This window comes from Diceros bicornis, chromosome X (genome assembly GCF_020826845.1).
Source record: "Diceros bicornis minor isolate mBicDic1 chromosome X, mDicBic1.mat.cur, whole genome shotgun sequence".
NCBI lineage: Eukaryota > Metazoa > Chordata > Mammalia > Perissodactyla > Rhinocerotidae > Diceros > Diceros bicornis.
The window spans coordinates 89,951,983-89,970,021 of NC_080781.1; positions in this window are offsets into that span (position 1 = coordinate 89,951,983).

Genomic DNA, 18,039 nt, shown 5'->3' on the forward strand with positions numbered 1-18,039 from the left:
AGGGAAAAGATATACTTATCTTCTGTTTTACTAACGTGGCCGTGAAAAACAGCTGGAGTATTGAGAAAGAAAGGAGAGGTCAGAAGTAAGTTATTAAGAGAACAAAAGCAGGTATGTACTGAAAAGCTATCCACTAATTCTAATGTGGAAGAGGAGGCCATTGCAGGCATGCACGTGTGTAACACTCAGTACCATTTTTTTTTTAAATGGATTCTCAAAACCTTACCCAATTATCTAAATCCTGGTGTTCGTATAGTTTTCCCACTGGCCTCTAGCGATGGGTTTCTGTTTTGACATGCTGCAGTCTGGAGAAAAATGTGTTCCCATGACACGGGTGTTGATTGCAGCTGTTTGATGATTGTTACAAGTTCATCCCAATGTTCTCTGACAAATGTATGTGATGCTGCCAGCTCTGCAGCTCTGGTGTTCAATACACCCGGTTGGTGTTTAAATGTTCCTCCATCTGACAGAGCAGTGCTGCTGAAATCTGTTGGAAATGGTGACTACTCTGCCAAGTATTTGTCAGATTTCTCTGAGAAACCTCCAGGATATCCATCTAGTCTCAACTGACATCCAAGGCAGTCACATTGCCAGTGCCTCCATCAAGTTAAAGAGGCATGGATTTCTGACAGCACAATGATCCACAGCAGATTTCTTCTGACTAGACAAGAAGCCCCTCAAACAGAGATTATCAAGGCATTCTGTTGAATTAGGCCAAATCTCCAACAACAGAAGAAGAGAATCAAGGCAAGAACATAATTTGAAAAGAGGCTTTAGGGACTTCTCCCATGTCTGAGACCTAGTTACCAGAAAATAAATGATACTCAAAGTTCTAAAATTAACAAGAAAACAAGTAAACAAGATACTATTTTTCATTTGTTTTCTGAAATTATTCTGATACATGCATTTCAAATAAAATGGATTTTCATCCTTATATCACAAAATTTGATTCAGAAAACTTCCTTCTCTACTGTCATTTCACAAAACATGCTTTTATATACAACTGTGTGTATGTGTGTGCATGTGTGCGTGCACATGCGCACATGTAGGCTTCAGATGTAAACCTTTTTCAAACAGATGGTTCTTGCTTTTAACATGTATAAATTATAGCTTTGAAAAAGAAGAACATTTTAAAATGCTGCTATTTGGGGACCGGCCCGGTGGCACAAGCGGTTAAGTGCACGCGCTCCATTGCGGCGGCCCGGGGTTTGCCGGTTCGGATCCCGGGGGCACACCGATGCACTGCTTGGCAAGCCATGGTGTGGCGGCGTCCCATATAAAGTGGAGGAAGATGGGCACGGATGTTAGCCTAGGGCCAGTCTTCCTCAGAAAAAAAAAAAAAGAGGAGGATTGGCAGATGTTAGCACAGGGCTGATCTCCTCACAAAAAAATAAAATAAAATGCTGCTATTTGGGGCCAGCCCAGTGGCACAAGGGGTTAAGTGTGTGCGCTCCGCTGCGGTGACCCAGGGTTTGCCGGTTCGGATCCCGGGCTTGCACGACGCACCACTTGTCAGGCCATGCTGTGGCGGCATCCCATATATAAAGTGGAGGAAGATGGGCACAGATGTTAGCCCAGAGCCAGTCTTCTTCAGCAAAAAGAGGAGGATTGGCAGATCTTAGCTCAGGGCCGATCTTCCTCACAAAAACTAAATTAAATAAATAAATAAATAAAATGCTGCTATAGGAAGAAATCAAATCTTTAGAAAATGAAAAAAAAATGTAGAAATCAACCTTCTTCATTAAAGGTTAAATCTAAATGTTCAGACTCTAGTCACCTTAACAAGAACCATGACTAAAAACACAGTGATGTCTCTTATCTTTGCTTCCTGGCTTTAAGTTAGCAAATTCCATGTTTTTGAGTTTTAATTGTCCATCAATGATATGTTTCCAAATTTAATCTACTTCTTGGCAGTAAAATCAGCAAAACATTTGTTCCCTTTCTTCTTGATACAGCTGCAATCAATTGGATGCACAAATGGCATGAAGGATACTACAGGGAATCTCCGCCCCTCCATGAAATGGAACAGAAATTTGGATGATGGTAGTTTTTACACAATCAAAACAAAACAGTCAGAACAAAAAAGATAATCAAGCCCATACTCTCCAAGTACGCATTGAAAAGACATATTTCCCCCTAGTTGTTAATGCTTTCAATATTCTCAAATATTCATAAACTGTTTAAGGCCATAACAAAGGTAAAGTCACTAGTATTATGATCATTGATTACATAAGTAGAGAAGTAGGAGCATGCAGAGGGTTTTTACACGGTCCTTTATCCATTGAACACATTCACAAAATCTACAAGCTATTAGGATAGTAGCTTAGTACCAATACTGAGAGACTCATTTTGCTTAAAATTCAGATATTTAGTCTTGTGATCACTCAGACTTATTAACTATCCCAAATACTGTTAGTCAATCACTCCTGGCACCAGGGTAAAATTTCCTCTTGTGTGGAATTTAAAATACGTAATCTTCACTAAGTAACACCATTTCTTTCATTAAATTAAAAGGAAGTAACTCATGATCAGGAAATAGAAGAGTTACTTATTTTAGAGGCCTTGGGAATTAAATAAAAGTTTATCCAAGTTGGGTCTAAATGGATAATACCAAATCAAACATTTCACTTGAACTGGCTGGCCAATTCAAAGAAATAGGTAAACTAATTTTTATACTGAATTCCTCATAGTGATTGAGAAAGGATGGAAAGTGAGAAGATAAGCAGATAATACAAGAAAATCAGAAATAGTTCTTGGACAAGTATTTAGTACAATTAGAGGAGAAACTCAGTAGCTACAGATAGAGAAGAATGATAACAAAGCAGGGAAGTAATTGTACATCTAAATTTGAGAAGTAAAACAATGAAGCTTCTAGATCATAAACATATGAGATTATCTTCATGACCTTGAGGTAGAAGAGAATATCTTAAGCAGGAATCATAGAGAATTAGCCTTAAGGGTAAGATGGATAAATTATCGTACATTACAATTAAGAATTTCTATTCATCAAAAGACACCATTAAGTGAGTAAAAGGGTAAACCAACAGTGGGAAAAGATATCTACAACACATATGACTAACAAGAGGCTCATGTTCAGGATATATAAAAACACAAATAAGAAAAAAACAAACAGCCCAATAGAAAAATGGGTAAGAGTCTTAAACAGACACTTTTCAAAAGAGGATAACTGAATGGCCAACAAACATTTGAAAAAGTGCTCAAGCTTATTAGTCATCAGGGAACAAATTCAAACATACTTGCTTGGCAAAAACTAAAAGACACAATTCTAAGTGTTGTGGCAGAATTTTCACATGCTGCTGGTGGTAATACAAAAACCATTTTAGAATCTAGATTGACATTATCTATTAAAGTTGAAGATACCTGTAGCCTGTGACCCATCAATTCCCCTGCTGCAACAGGTACATGTAAAATAAAGTTAAGAGGAGTATTGTTTGAAATTGTCAAAAACTTAAAACAATTCAAATGTCCATCAACAGTAAAATGGATAAATAATCTATGGACTATTCATCCAACTGAATGCTATTTAGTGATGAAAATGAACTAACTACAGCTTTGCAACATGATGAATCTCATAAACATAATGTTAAGCAAACAAAAGAGCAAGACACAAAAGAGCACATACAACATGATAGCTTTCATATAAAGTTTAAAACAGGCAAAACTAAAATACCAGTTTTTACAGACACATATATTAGTAGCAAATCTACAAAGAAAAACAAAGAAATAATTGTCAGAAAAACCATAATAGTGATTATTTCTTAGAGGATGGAGGGAGTTGTAATAAGCAAGGGATACATAGGAATTTGGGATGGGGGGGCTGGCAATATTCTATTTTCTGATGTTGGTGGTAGTTACATTGAAACTCACTTTATAATTATTCACCTAACTGTGCATTGATGTCTTATGCTCTTTTGATATGTATATCATATTTCACAATAAAATACTTTTAAAAGGTAAAAGGCAATTCAACAAGTAGAAAAAGTGTGGAGATTACAAATACATACCTCCGAGATTATTTTTAATTGTATTAATGCTATGCAAATTGTACTTGTGCTTTGGAAAAATTAATAGCAACATTCATAGATTCAGAAAGCAGTATCTCAAACAACTTAGAACAGTGCTCTAGAGAACTTTGTTAAATGACTCAAAAAGTAGCTGTAATGATGGTAAAGACTGATGTCAAAGACATATGAAAGGATTACAAGAACATTATTTCATGAAATAGAAAAGGAAACATTTAAATACATTATATATAACATATAACTCTAATTTTTCCCCACCTGGAAATCACCTTTCTTTTTTACCCTCCCTTGTCCAACTTCAACTCAACTCAAGCCCTGCATCCTCTACTTACTCCACTTACACATATATTATATGTATATAAATATATATATTTAAATATTTATATTTAGCTTTAAATATATATTTATATATTTATATTTAGCTTTAATATATATTTAAAGCTAAATATAAATATATATATTTAGCCTTTGCTTTATAGTCAGTGCTGAACTCATATCACCAACTAGGCTGTAACATTTTTTACATAATTTACTCATTATTCTTCATGCTCTACAGAAGTTATACTCAACTCAGTTACAGATAACAAAGAAGCATCTGGGGAGCGGTATGTTGTTTAAAATACAGATCCCGCAGAGCAACAGCCAGATTTCCTAATTCAGGATGTCTAGAGTGGAGCTCAAGAATGTGCATTTTTAAAACAGTTCACCAGTGACTCTGATATGCAGCCAAGATTGAGAACGACACCATGGTTCCTAGCAGGTGGATGGAATGAATCATTATACAGGAGGCTCTAAATGCTGATGGCTTGAATGATAAAAGATCGAGTATAATCCGTGGAAGTTTTATTCCTGATCAAATATAGTGGCATAGAAGGAATCTGCGTTTCATCTTAGAGATGAGAAAACTAAGGCATGGAAACGTATTTTGTTCAATGTTATGTAATTAGTGAATGAGTGTCAAATATGGACTAGAAACTATTTTCTTAGAGCTGGTCAATTGCTCTTTCTACCACACTACAGTCTCAATGCCAGTGGCAGAATTCCAATGAAATACTGCACAAAATATTTCATTAATTCAAGAGATTTGGGCCGTCCTGGTGGCATAGTGGTTAAGTTCGTGCACTCCACTTCGGTGGCCCAGGGTTCACAAGTTTGGATCCCGGGCGAGGACTGACGCACCACTTGTCAAGCCATGCTGTGGTGGCATCCCATATAAAGTAGAGGAAGATGCACATGGATGTTAGCCCAGGGCCAGTCTTCCTTAGCAAAAAGAGGAGGATTGGCAACGGATGTTAGCTCAGGGCTAATCTTCCTCACACACACAGACAAAAAAGGATTCTCATTTAAACATTCCATCACTAATCAGGCACATCAAATGTTAATTCATTTGCTTAGGATAGTCTGTAAATTACCTTACCTCTGTCACCTATTAAACATTGTTGCTATGATTTTGTGAGACTTTGCACTTGGAAAAATTTAATGATTAAAATTCATCATAGAGTCTTCCTACACTTGTTATAGAGGACCAGATACATAATATAAATTACAATTATACCAAATGCTCTAATATTTAATATAGAACTGATAAAATCTAAACAATATTTGAAAAAAACACTTGTATTTTATAGTTTAAGCCTTTCCATCTTGTTGAGTTCTTTTAAAAAAGGAATTTTGAATAGGGAATTTTTATTTCTCTATTCATTATTTCTAATTGCCCTGGAACTTTGGCAATCATGTTCTATTTCCTATCCAAAATATTCATTAATGATACTAACTTGCTATTCTGATGTAACTATTTTTAACAAAGATGATATCACAAAATTTAGATTATGACCTTAAGCAAATTATATATCGTTTTATAAATGGAACATATACATTTCACCCTTTACCTTCTCTCCTTTTATCAACTTATCCTCTGCTTTTAAATTTATGTCCCTCAATATCAGCAACTTCAATAAACACACCCGTCACCTACTTTATGATGACCAACAAGTTGGCCTTGTCCCTAAATTGCCAAGAGAGAGTGATGCCAGAATATTTTGGGCATAGGACATAATTTCAAATATTTCCTGATTACCAACAAATTAATCAATTGAGGAAAACCATTTAAGAATAAATGCTTATCTTATATAGACAAACATACTCAACCATATTTTCATTGTATGAAAGAAAAACCATATAGAAATTAAGATTTCGATTTAAAAACATTTAGTTTTGTTAAATTTACCCATTTGGCAGAAAATTATGAAACACATCTTATTACATTTAAGAAATCTAGATTAGAACACTTGAATAAAAGATTTTTTCAGACTAAACTTGGCTTTCAATTCATTCAGCGGCACATATTTAATGAATTTTGAAATCAAGTCAATTCATTTTATGTTAAGAATAAGCAATAATAGATTAATACATGTAAAGAAGTAATCAACTAATATGTACAAGATCCGCTAAGTACTATGAGGGATACATAGTCACTTGCCTCCAGGTGGTTATATAATAACGGGAACAATAAAAAACTTATAATGGGATGGCTGCTGATAAGGGATTTTTATAATTACGCGGCCTTCTTTATGTCTAGAACAGTGGTTCTCAACCAGGAATGCAGCTAAACATTCTATAATGCACAGGGCAGCCTCCCCTCCGACAAAGAATTATTCAGCCCAAAATGTCAATAGTGCCAAGGTTGAAAAACCCTGGTCTAGAGGTAGAGACAGAAAATCACTTTGGAATCAGATTTTTGTTATCAAGGGAAAATTCAGTTGAGCTACCTCCCTTAGTCATATCAATATAAGGCCAGTAGGTAGATCAGAAGGCTGAGTATGCCATGTTGCTACGTCTGGAATTCTCTTTGGACCTAGTAACCACTGTAGAATGACATGCTTTGGGAACAATGAAGAAACACATATAGAGGCTAAAAGAGATGTTATCTTGGAGTCTGAGAATAGGGCACACAATAGTACTAGCAAACATATGGCTGAGTAAGGGTATCACTGTAGTAGTGGATATTCAATGAGTTGTGCAGGACCAATGGATTATACAGATTGACAATATATAGACTGTACTAAAACAGTGGGGCTATTGGGCCAGCTCTGCGGCCTAGTGGTTAAGTTTGGTGCGCTCCATCTCGGTGGCCTGGGTTCGGTTCCTGGGTACAAACCTACACGACTCGTCGGCGGCCATGCTGTGGCGGCAACACACACACAAAATAGAGGAAGATTGGCACAGATGTTAGCTCAGGGAAAATCTTCCTCAAGCAAAAAGAGGAAGATTGGCAACAGATGTTAGCTCAGGGCTAATCTCCTCACCAAAAAAAAAAAGGGGGAAAAAAGAAAAACCCTACCTACTGACAGAGGGAGACAGCAGGAAGCCTGGGCTTTGGGTAAGCAAAAAAAAGTCTCTAATGACAAATCAAAACCCCTAGGATTTTCCCTCACTTGGATTTAGAATCCAAATTTATACTACCTGCATAGCCCAGGGACTTATAAGCTAAGAAATCAACATAACCTTGGTCTGGAGTAATATATGGCAGATAAGGATACATGGCAGATGTAAATGCATAAAGCTCTCTGAGGGACTTTTCCCATGATGTTCCTACAGAAGAAAATAAGGCCAAATAACATTGCGTTCATAACTAAATGACAAAGAATAACAAGAGGAGGAGGAAAAGGGAATCACCTCACAGATACTCAGACTTACAAAGGTATATAAATTTGTGTTTTTTAGCAATGGCCCAGAGATAGAAAAATAGAATGAAGTGGCATAATAATAAACCAAGGAACAGACCTAAGGAGTCCGGCTCCTGGCCAAAAATCCTGTGTGTGGTTTTTCAGGTCTAACCATAGGCAATTACAATGGCTTTGCCTGGCAGGCCTCATGGAGGAAAGCTGCCCTCCCCACCCTAGAACTGGTGCACAGCCAGCGCGTTACAGTCTCTGGAGGGAGTTGCAGTCAAAGACTCAGGACCCCAGCCCACCATTCTCTTACATATACCTGTATTCCTAGCCCTGTGCCTTCATTACAAAGGCTCTTTCTGGAGAGCCTTCAGGAGAGGCCCTCCTCAGGCACCTCTGTGGAAACCTCTTGATGGGAGTAGGGGCACTTTTTCTCCACTCTAACTCAATATTCAGTACTTTTCCACTCCTAGCCCTTTCCTCTTGCCCTCCCCTGGTCCTTGACAGTGAGAGAGCCCCCTGTCTGTGCTGATCCACTTGACCCTGGATCAGCAAGCCATTCCGTGGAGGGCAAACAGAATAAGGGAGTTGGCGCTTTCTCTAGTTGAGCCTCTTGCTTACATTGTCGCAGTAAGTGATTAAAGTCTTGACTGTTACTTCCATTTTGGCTTGTTGTTTTAATTGGCTACTCCAACATCTAGCAGCTCAGCTCTTTCCAGCTAGCTGAACTCCTGACAAGACCTAGATATGTGCATAATACGTGTTTTGGTATATAACTGAGGTGGTATTACAGCTCAATGAATAAAGGATGGCAATCATTAAATGATGCTGTGACAACTGGCTCTCCACATGGGAAATAAGACAAAATTAGATCCCTACTTCAAATGATGTGCCGGCAAATGTTTAACAACACATTCTCTGGGACAAGAGGAATGGGAGCCCGATTCTTTGCACTTGCCAATTTCTGTGGTGTAAAGACTCCCACCACAGGTAATCCAGCTACTACTGTGATGTCATGGAATGCAGAGTTGGGAAGAGATGCACCCAGTCATCTCTTGCAAGCTGATTCCAGCACAGTACTCCTACCCCACACAATACACAAATATATTAATTCCAGATAGAGTGTAGATCTAAATGTGAAATGCAAAACTTTAAAACTTATAGAAAAAATAGATAGGACTATATGACAAGGGGATAAGGAAGAAATTCACATTAAGACCAAAGTAAGTACAAACTTCTTCCACATTATTAAGGCACATTGATAATAGTGAAAATTTGTGTTTTCCAACTCTGAGTGTTCTATATTATTTTAAATCATCAAGGGAAAATCCTATAGTGAAAATTATATAACTACATGAATGAATGAAGACAGGGACTTTTTTTTCATGCACAGGTTTAGCTTCACACTTATAACACGTAGGTATAGGCTAATCTTTAGAAGATGATCTTCGAAGTTAAGAAAAACACCTCACTAGAAAAGCCTTATTTGTGCTGCATTTCATTAAATATACATTTATTTGCTCAAGCTCATTTCCCACTACATTCTTAAGAATTGCAATTCATGTTCATCCTGCAATCAGCAAATGCATTTCTTAAATTTCAAATAATGGAGGAAGTACATAAAATGAGCTACAAAAAAAAAAAACAATTTCTGTAACTAATGAAATGATAATACTGCTCACTGCAGAGTACTAATAATACTCTAAGAATTATTTCAACAATTAGCAAATTTTATACATTTACAAAGAAGTGTTATGTATTAAATACACTTTATTATCACATTAGGTGACTTTAATTAATAACTAAAACAAAGGGTGAGATACATTAATAATTAATTAATAATGAATATTGATCATAATAAATAACACATAACTAAAGTAACTGAGAAACATAATAATCTCTGTGAATAAAATAGTTGGGTTTTGAACTTCTTCAAAAAGGTTCCCTCTTTTGCTTTACTTACTATAAGCAATTATACATTATTTAATTATACAATTATTACCATACATAAAGTATTTCATGGTGAGTCAGTTAGTAGTATCAAAATTACATTATCGAAAGTATGAAGAAAAGAATTGAGGCTGCTCTAAGAGGGAATGGAAAATTATACATCAAGCCACAGTTTCAGATGTACTTTCTTTTTTGGTTCTGTTTGATTCTTCCCTCACTGCTACATACAGCAGAGCTATAAATGGGAGAAAACACTTTATCCAGTCTCTTCATTTTTGATTGGAGAGGAAAATCATTGAAACAGAACCAATACCCTTTGCAAGTTCACTAACTAGAACACTTTTCTGCCTACCTCTTCCAGGCACATATTAAATGCATATCAGCAGTCCAGGGTCAATATAGAGTTCACCCCCATGGTTCACAAACTGTCTGTGCATAAATATTTGTGGGTACTTGTTTAAAATATAGGTTCCTGGGTCTTACACAAGATGTGTTGATTTAGTATATAGCATCCAGAAATCTGTATTTTCAGTATATTCCTCCCTCTAAAATTATTCTGATTCAGCCTACCTGTAGGTAGACTAGCATTTGGAAACCACTGCTAAAGTTTCCTGGACAATATTTGTGTGTTTTGGGTAGAGGAGTGAGGGCAAGATGTGTTCATGTATTCACGTCAGGAAGTAGGAGCAAAAGAATATATGGTAGATATCCTTTGTTTTCTTGTATGGTTTGTTTGTTTTCTTCTATGGTAGATACCCTTTTCTTGTATGGTATATGTGCTTTGCTTTCTTGTTGTAATTAGCTTTATGGGCCAAAGAATAAAATCAAAAATTAGTATGCTTTACTGGACAGCCACATGCAAAAGAATGAAAGTGGACCATCTGCTACTGCCATTCACAAAAATTAACTCAAAATGGATCAAAGACCTGAAGGTGAGACCTGAAACTATAAAACTCATAGAAGAAAATATAGGCAACACACTATTTGACATTGGTCATAAAGGAATCTTTTTGGATGACTTGCCTACTCAGACTAGGGAAACTAAAGAAAAAATAAGCAAGAGGGACTTTATCAGATTAAAGAGCTTCTACAAGACAAATGAAACGAGAATCAAAATGAACAGACAACCCACCAGCTGGGAGAAAATATTTGCAAAACATATACCTGACAAGGGGTTAATCTCCATAATATATAAAGAACTCACACAACTGAACAACAAAAAACAAACAACCCAGTCAAAAAATGGGCAGAAGATATGAACAGACTCTTCTCCAAACAAGATATACAGATGGCCAATAGGCACGTGAAAAGATGTTCAACATCACTAATCATCAGGGAAATGCAAATCAAAACAACACTAAGCTATCACCTCACACCCATTAGAATGGCTATAATCACCAAGACAAAAAACAACAAATGTTGGAGAGGATGTGGAGAAACAGGAACCCTCATACACAGCCGGTGGGAATGCAAATTGGTGCAGCTCTATGGAAAACGGTATGGAGATTCCTCAAAGAATTAAAAATAAAAATACCCTATGATCCAGCCATCCCACTACTGGGAATCTATCCAACGAACCTGAAATCAACAACCCAAAGAGGCTTATGCACCCCTATATTCATTGCAGCATTATTCACTATAGCCAAGAAGTGGAAGCAACTCAAGTGTCCCTGACTGATGACTGGATCAAGAAGATGTGGTATATATATACAACGGAATACTACTCAGCCATAAAAAAAGACAAAATCATCCCATTTGCAACAACATGGATGGACCTGGAGGATATTATGTTAAGCGAAATAAGCCAGAAAGAGAAAGACAAACACCATATGATCTCACTCATATGTGGAATATAAACCAACACATGGACAGAGAAAACTGTATTGTGGTTACCAGGGGCAATGGGGGTAGGGGGTGGGCACAAGGGGTGAAGGGAGACATGTATATGGTGATGGACAAACAAAAATGTACAACCAAAAATTTCACAATGTTATAAACTAATAAAACATCAATAAAAAAATAAGTATGCTTTTGTGCTTATAGTATTCCATCTACCACTGTCCAAGTGAACGTCTTGGCCATTCCATCCATTCAACCATCCAATTAGTCCTAAGTATTATCTATTTTACCTTCTAAATGAAGTCTTAAATCTGTCCATTTTTCTGTATTTCCACTCCCAATATCCCAGTCCAGGCCACTCTCAAATCCTATCTAAACTCCTGCAACAGCCTCCTAACTGATCTCCCTTCCCTCAGGCTTACTTCCCTCCTGTACATTCTCCATGCTCCTGCCACAGTACAAATTCCTTAGTCTTTTTTTTTTTTACAAGGTCTTTAAAGAGCTGGTCCGATTTACCTCTCCAACATCTTCTCTTCGTCATAACCTCACCTTGTTCTCCAGACATACTTAGCTTCCTTCAATTCTTCTAGTGTTATAGCTGTCCCATGAACACTCTCCTGAATTTCTATCCCTGTATATCTGTTCACCTGGTGAATTCTACTTATCCTTCATTTCAATTTTTCAGATGTGTACAGATATCTGCATATTTTCTATTTAAAGATTTCTAGATGAAAGTTTTAGCTTTTAACTTTTTTATGTGGTTGAGAGATTGATAAGTAAAAAGTTCAAAGAAAAAGGAGACTATTCAGAAATAGCAGGCTTGTTGCTAATGCCCAATTTTTCATATCCCAAACTCCTCTTAAAGGACTGGTCCCAATAATACCTAAGTCAGATAAAAAATTGTTATTCTGAATAACTTGTAATCTTATATACCACAACATGTCAAAAACACATCTTGAAAGACGAAATTATATTCTTACAGACTACTTCATGTTGTTGCATCTCCAAAATGTCTTCTCAAAAAATCAGAGTTCCACACAAGGGAGTAAATATCCACCTCTAGGCTACTTTCTTCTCTTTCAAGACTTTGTGTGTCTGTGTGGGCAGAAAAAGTATGTATGCCACTAACAAGCGATTATTTTTTCCTCGTTGGCCCAGGGAAAAACTACACATCTATCTCAGACAGTCTGAAATTTGCTAACCCATCTGTTCAAGTAGAAAATTTCAACAAAGCTATTTTTAAATAAAGGGAATCTATAAAATGACTTAAACCTGTATCAAAAGAGAAAACCTCAACATCCAATATAGATATATTGGGATCACGTACACTCAGAACAAAAAAAAAGAAAAGAAGAGAAAATACAAGTACTGTGATAACCATGGTATACGTTAATGGAAGATGACCAAAAATCCAATACCAGCAGCATCACTAAGAGCTGAGACTCTTCAGAAATGAAGTCTTGGCTTATCACACCACCAAGTAACCATGGCCAGCAAAAGATTTCGTTGACAGCAAATGAACATGAAATGGGTGGTAAAGAAAGGAAGTTCTAAATTTCAACTATGAGTTACAGAAATGAGGAGTGCAGTAAACATAGTCTCATCCTTACTTTCTTTGTGTATATTTGTATAATTGGCAAATGTTTGTCTTTTATTTTGTCTCTCTCCTTCCCCTATTATATGAAGTATTAGTGCTTGTTAACCTTATAGTTTAGTCTTTAGGCTACAGGGTATCAAAAGTGGCATGTGTCTACACTAGAAGAGGAATTAACATCCTCCAGAGATGGATGCAGTGACTAATAGGACTTCGGGTCTCCTTTGTTTGTATGAGTGATAGCTGCAATAGGTTAGCTGGAATAAACGTTTGCTAATGTTGATGCTTAGAAGTTTAAACAGAAACATGAATATGAATGCTATTTGCTGAAGGAGAGGACTGTGATGCATATTGTATGCTGTCTTTTGGCAACCTTTACATTACTTTCTATGCTATCCCCTCCATTGCAAGAGCTTGAAACACTGGAACGATATTTCCCAGATTACCAAGCCTCCACCTTTTTCTATATATATTTTATAAATATGATGCTTCACATGAGGTTTGGAAGAAGAGAAACAAAAGCCATCTTCCTTCACTGACAGCAGTGGCAGGCAGATGTTTGGACTTGACAGATTTGAGTTGTTGGAAGTCATTTCTGTGTTCTCCTGCTATTCACCCTTCTTGAGATGGAAGAGGAGCTGTGAAATCTTCAGAGGATTCTTTCAGTTTCCTAATTCTGCATGGGAGCAACTCTGATTCTCTCTGGTAGTGAGCCTGAAAGCTAATGACATCACCCCGACCTTCAGTCCACCTTTCCAGTGATTTTGTAAGCACCTAATTCCTTGTGTTAAATCTCTTTCTGCTTGATATAACTAGCATGATTTCCCATTTTCCAGACTGAATACTGACAAATTTTAATTTTAAGCTGCCTATTGTTTTGAACCAAAGACAAAGTTAGAGGAGACAAATATATTTTATAAATAGAGGCTGAAAACAAACTTTAAGTGAAGTGAATGTAACATTTAATGCATTGTGGTTAAGGATTCATCAACAAGAAAGCATAAAATAATAGGCAGGATTTCACATTATTAATGTCACCAACCTAATGAAAACTGAATGAATGATGAAAACAGCAAAGCAGAAATTAAAACATATTTTTGTGTAGATATAGTCAACTAAACTATGTCAAAACTTCTAGCTCCATGATGACCTCATAAGGAAAAAAATAATAGGTGTCAAGAAAATCTATTTTATCCACTATGGATTTTTGATAGTCATATCATGATGAGATACAACCACTGTCTCTAATATATGAGCTTCTCCTTTCCCTCCACTAGATTTGAATTAATATTATGATTCTGTACATGGTCCTCTTGAGTCCCAAGTTCTTTCTTTTTCTATGTTAAGAAAACTCATAAACTTTCAAGGTGCTTCAGGGATGCTGGACAGATAGTAGTGGCATTAAAAAAAAAGTTGAAAATAATTCAAAAACACCACACTGAGCATAATACTCTTTAGCTCTCATTCGAGTTGTTTTCAAATTATCAGGTAGGAGGTGGAAAGTTATTGTAGCATAATATTTCTTTTGTCTAACACCACACTTTTATTTAATCATTTAATTTTATAATTAAGGTTCTCTAGGGTATAATTATATGGTGAATGATAGTTATACCATACAACACATTAGAATAAATCTAATTGTATAACTTTACCTGGAATCTTTAGACCCTATTGTACTGATGCTTACGCTGTTATTTAATTGATCATTGCCAGATCCACAGTCTTATTACTTCATTAAGTGTGAGTAATGTTGTGCCTTGTCAACAACATACACATAATGCACAACTATGACCTTTTCCCTTATTTTCTTTTTCACATAATTTCTGTTTCAGGATAAATATAAATCATAGCAGGCAATACATTTTTAAAGATCACTATGCTACTCTCAGGAGGTTTAATGCGTCTTTAGCTTTTCTTTCACCAACAACCTAGCTGGGGCTCAAAGAACTAAACTGACTGGTCTGTCATTGCTCTACCAAGTCTCTCCAAATTGGTAATTTTCCATAACCATCCTACAGCAAACACATACTAGGCTTTATATTTTTTTTAATTATATGTAGAAGAATTAAATAGGGAACTCAAATAATAATAACTATAATTTACTAGCTTCTACTTCCTACAAAATTCTGTGCTAGGTGTTTTGTGTACCTTCATTATGTGACTTATTTCTCATAAAAAACCTTTGATGAAGGCATAATGATTTATACTTTATAAAGGAGGAAATTGAGGTGAAATCAAGTTAAATTACAGCTTAAGTAATTGGGTTTAGAAATCTATGTCTAACTTAAGTCAAATACCTGCTCTTTTCAATACATGACATTGCTTTACAATGTCAATTTATAGGGGCTGGCCCAGTGGCGTAGTGGTTAAGTGTGCGCGCTCTGCTTTGGCGGCCTGGGGTTCGCAGGTTCGGATCCCAGGCACGCACCAATGCACCGCATGTCAAGCCATGCTGTGGCGGCATCCCATATAAAGTAGAGGAAGATGGGCACAGATGTTAGCCCAGGGCCAATCTTCCTCAGCAAAAAGAGGACGATTGGCATCGGATGTTAGCTCAGGGCTAATCTTCCTCACCAAAACAAAATAAAATAAAATGTCAATTTATAGTAGTATATGCTATGCTGATGGAATCAAGACTTAATATCACCAGTTGTACAAATGATTTAAATGAGAATATAAATGACAACTTAATATCATTACTTGATTTGAAATACTGCATTATTAGAGTCAAGATTTTCTGGCTTGGGGACTCTAAATCCATGAAAATATATAGGAAATAGTAGCTGACTTTCCTTAAGGTAGTTTTTCCAAATGTCAAGTGACTACTTGCATCAGATTTGCCTGGGTGTGAGGTCTTGTATTTTAAAAGCTCCATAGGTGATAATTATGAGTTTGAAAACCCTTGCTCAAGACTCCTATATTCAGTTGCTTATATGCCATTTCTAAGGGCCTTAAATTATTTGTTAAAATAGCTTGTAACGATTTGTTGCTGTTTAATCTCGTAAAAAATAGAACTGAAAGGAGTGAAAGTGAAATCCAGCAAGAGGATATAGCAGTAGCTGTGACAACTGTAGTAGACAGAGGGTCACAAAAATGGTGATACTTTCTATTGGGGTAGGGGGAGCATTCTCACTTTAAAATCTGATTTCGTGATTCAAAAGCATTGCTAGTCTTTTGTTCCTCCTTTTCCTTCTAATGTATCCCTCCAATTATTTATGGTAATGGTGATGTTGCTTTGATAATGTGCAAATGACCCCCAGAGTGCTTCTTTAGGAAATGATGATGCAGTTTTTCGGAGAACTGGACTTCCTTTAGCTTCAGTTCTTCCCATATCCAATCATCAGGAAAATCATCATTCATCAGCTTCATGAGGTTCACACCTTCTAAATCAGTTAGGACTCTTTATGTTGTAAGAAACAAAAACATAATTCAAACTCTTTAAACAAATAAGAGGATTTATTGGCTCATGTAGCTGCAAGTCCAAAAGTAGGATAGGCTTCAGGTGTGATTTGATCAGCGATTCTTTCAGCTCTGCCCTTTTTAGTGTGCTGACTTTGTCCTCAGGCTGGCTTACTTCATGGCGGGCAAATGGCTACTGCAATTCCAGGCTTCATAATGCATAGCTTATTTGCCAGACAAAAAAAATATTCCTCTGTCACAGCATTTCCCCCTGATTGAGCCAGCTTCCATTATATGCCCTGAACCAAGGATTCTAGACAGAGGGTAGAAAACTTTTGATTGGCATAAACTGGAAATGGGATCTTCCTTACTGAAAGCAGAAAGATTTCATGGCGGAGGAATTTTGTGCCAGAAATCTGAATTCTGAGTCCTGCTTTACTGATTCAAATTGAGTGTCTCTTGTATTTCCTAGTAATGTGTTCAACCATATGCTTGACCTGTCTGGCATCAAAACCAACCTCACATAGGATGCTAGTTTCATATAAGTTTCTCTTCTTGATTCCATCTATATCCGGGTCCTTGATCTATAATAACCTACTAGGTCTGTACTAGAATCTATCTTCTGTTGTAATGATCTGCTTCAGGAACCAAAAATCCTGCTGTCGCCAACTGAGAAATCAAAGCCAAAACTCCAACTTTTTTTCTAGAAACAATTGTTCTCTGGATCCCTTCTGCAATAGCAATGTCAAAAAAGCAAGGTTTCGACTACAAGGTAATTATTACCTTTGTTACATTTGCTTTAAAAATTACATGAAAGATAGCTTTTATGAGAGTGTTTTGTAAAAACACTGCCCTTTCTAATTATTTTTAATTAATATTTGTTGCTTTTCACTTAATTTTAACAATATATATATTTTCCATGATCAAAATGATGTAAATAAGATAATATGCATCTATACCCATCTTTTTAACTGCAATACTAGGATCCATTTGAAAACTGGGCCATTTTATTTTCAAGTGTCTGAAAAGTGATTATAGTATAGGCAGCCAGATAATCTAATGTAAATTCAACACTCCAGTTTAAGGATAAAGAATGACTAATTTACATTATACAAGGGGCCTTAAAGAATAACTAGTGGGTATGAAAATAAACAAGGAGGATAAGTAAACAAGAGCATTATTATGCAGACATTTATGAACCATTAAGCATAATCACAGCTAGGGAAATAGCTTTCTGTTTGCAAGAGATAACCATTCTAAACTCTGATACATAATACTTTCAATGACAAATACAAGAATGTTTATACTAGAAGCAGAATGAAATGCAATATCTATGCACAATATAATATGAGAAGCAAAAGAATCACCATGTCCATTACTAATGTACTTCTGATCAATTGAAGGAAAAATGAATGAGTAGTAATCTTGTTACAAGGATGCACAAGGTAAAATATATTTGAAAAATGTAGTTTTTCTTTGAAAAATTTCCTCAGATGTCACTCTTGCTGTATACCTCAGAAGACAAAATTGAAGGTTCTAGTTG